The sequence below is a fragment of the Myotis davidii genome, unplaced genomic scaffold, assembly GCF_000327345.1.
Source record: "Myotis davidii unplaced genomic scaffold, ASM32734v1 scaffold125, whole genome shotgun sequence".
Classification (NCBI taxonomy): domain Eukaryota; kingdom Metazoa; phylum Chordata; class Mammalia; order Chiroptera; family Vespertilionidae; genus Myotis; species Myotis davidii.
Window position 1 is genome coordinate 4,150,780 of NW_006299390.1, and position 3,109 is coordinate 4,153,888.

Genomic DNA, 3,109 nt, shown 5'->3' on the forward strand with positions numbered 1-3,109 from the left:
TTCCAAGATGAAAGGATCAACTAGAAGAAGGAAACTGACTTCACAGACTTGATTCTCATTTCATAGGAAATGACATCTCCAGACGGGCTTAGCAGTTATAAGAAGAAAAAGCATCCATAGCATTAAAAGATCTTTAACACAAAGCATAACACAAAAGTGGAGAGAATGCCATCCTATAGCTTCGCCATAATCAACATTTTGCCATGTTCATTATTTCCCCCTTACCCTTTTTTTTGCTGGAGCATCAGAAAACAAATCCCAGGTGTTGTATTATTTTACCAGTAAATACTTCAGTGTGCATCTCTAACAGGAAATTAGATTTTTAGATCACGTACCACAGTGCCACTGTCTGCCTAATGAAATCGGCAATAATTCCTGAATATAATCTAGTGCTGATTGTATTCCGATATATAAATTCCATATTCAGTCCCTATTCAGGTGTCCCTAATTCTCAAAAGTGCCTTTTTACGTATGGCTCTAAGTCGAAATCCATACAGTGTCCACACACTGGCTTGGCTGTTATGCATCTACAATCATTCGTTCTTATTTTTCCCTATGTTATTTACTGAATAAAAACAGATAATGTGTCATGTAAAATGTCCCACATTCTCATGGTTTCTTCCGGCATCATTTCACTTGTTCTGCTTCTTGTATTTCCTGCAAGTTGTACTTAGACCTGCACAATATTCAAGTTCTTCCCCCGCCCCCTTTTCCCTCTTGGTGACAAAAAGGCTGCATTGGGGGTGTTGTGTTCTTCCTAGTGCATCCCACCAAGAGGCACCCCTGGTCTGGCTGACCCACTTTTAATGAATCTTGATACTTATAAACATTAATATAATTCCTCATTTAGCTTTATCCTTCAATGTAATTTTGTTTTTGTCCTTCAATGGAATATTTTTATGTCAGAAGAATAATGCCACAAGGCCACTAACAATAAAACTACCTCAGTTCAAGAAAATTATGCACTTCTTTTTGCCTTGAAGATGTATATTTCCTACCAGGTATTTTCAGTAAAAAATTAATTTTTTACCTAAATTAATTCTTTTTTTGGTACTGAAGGTCAACTTTTCTTTTAATGATGTATAACATTACATGATGCAAAATCAAAACAATAAAATGAGAAATATTGCTTGCATTTCTCCTCTTTAGCCTCCCTATCACCTCCCTTTTTCATAGTTTCTAGGTAACCCATTTTCATAGTTTTTAGCTTATGTCCTTCCATTGATTCTTTTTGAAAAATACTAGCAAATACACTGTATTCTCCGCCCCTCTGACTTCTTACATGGAAATAGCAGACAATAGCCTTTTGCTTCTTGCTTTTCTCACACATTAAAATGTTATCAGACAGAGTATTGTGTAATGAAATCCTAAAGTCCAAATGGAAGATGTTGACTTAAAAGGTAAGAAAAAAGAAAAGAAAAGAAATAATTAAAAAAAGGTTTTACTGATGTAACAAACATAGCTTAACTATGAAAGGAAACTGGGGTTTTAACCATTTGGGAGAGGCAGACAGATCCTGTGCCCCAAACAAGAATCAACTGGTTGATAACCACATCCACTCTTGCAGGTTTGCAAAAGTATTCCTTTTCTAAATTATTCCTTTTGAGTAGATTATTATTTCCTGAGAAGGCATCAAAATAAGTATTACTGTAACCTAGAAGAAATAAAAATAAAGATGTATAGAAATAATTAAGATATGAACTAGATTCATGTTGTTTATTTTTAGGATAAATTTAAGTGTAAAATAAGTAATAATAGTTAATGATATGGCATTTATGTATGTTTATCTGCTGTGTGTGGCATTTGAGAATTCTAAATAACATATTTGTAAGTTTTTTTTTCCGCATGGCACTGAACATGAAGTAGACTATCAGGGGGCCTGAGGGTTTTTGTTGTATGCCCGAAATAAATTCATGAATAACATTTGTTTGCTGTATCTATTAACAAAGATTTACAGCAATGTGCAAAGGTGAAAAAGGGTTGCCTTAGAAAAGTAGAATTCAGAATTCTGGGAAGTTGGAATAGATATGAACTCTGGTAGCACGAGAGAGGGACAGTAGAAGGAGATATAGGGATCAGACCACCTTCCAGGTCTGAGCAGTGTTTTATTTATTTACTTATTTTTATATATTTTATTGATTTCAGGGATGAAGGGAGAGGGAGAGAGATAGAAACATCGATGAGAGAAAAACACCGTCAGCTGCCTCCTGCACACCTCCTTCTGGGGACGCGCCCACAACCAAGGTACATGCCCCTGACCGGAACCGAACCCGGGACCTCTCAGTCCGCAGGCCGACGCTCTATCCGCTGAGCCAAACCGGTCATGGCTCAGTGTAGACCTTTAATATACACAGTTTTCTATTTCTGCTTGGTAATTTCTGTATGCGTTTTTTAAAAGAAAAATCTCATTTTATACTCCTGAGAAGGCAAAATCACCCAGTTTAATAGTGACAGAGTGACCAGCAGATTCACAGCTTTATAATTCTGTCAATATAGCTGCTAATAATAATGCCATAGTACTTACCTTAAATGCTTTAAAGTAAGTGCAATATAATGGGAAATTTTAAAGCTGTGACTTTATCTTTTAAAATGTGGAAAGAGATCAACCGATGAACTCATATGCATAAATGCATAACCCGTGGACACAGACAAAGGGGTGGTGAGGGCCCTGGGGTGGGGGTGGGAGCCGGTTGGAAGAGGTAAATGGGTGAAGAAGAGGACTTAGGTAATACTTTCAACAATAAAATTAAAAATAAAATAGGCAATGGGCATACACAATAAAATTCCAAAATATGTAAATGGCAAATAATTCTTCCAGTTGGTTCTCCTTCTCCCTGCCGGGTTATGCTCCCCAGATGTAACCATTGCTCGCATTTTCCTCGGGACCTCCCAGAGGTGGCCCGCGTTTATTTCTAACTAGGGGCCCAGTGCACAAGTTGTGCACCTTGAAAGGAACTGTGGACCTTGAGGCTGCAGTAGGCACAGGGGTGGGTCTTGGCCCATCCCCCGTGACTCTGGCTGTCCCCTCCCACCACAGCCCCTGTCCCCTGTCTGCTAGCAACTCTGTTCCCACTGCCGCTGCTCCCATGCTGCCACGGCTCCCACCCAC

General features: G+C 38.5%; 1 protein-coding gene across 1 annotated transcript in view; it reads left to right on the forward strand.

The window, feature by feature from the left end:
* Nucleotides 1–3,109, forward strand: part of FBXL13 (F-box and leucine-rich repeat protein 13) — a 138,315-nt gene that overhangs the window by 2,550 nt on the left and 132,656 nt on the right. The gene's annotated exons all lie outside the window — the stretch shown is intronic.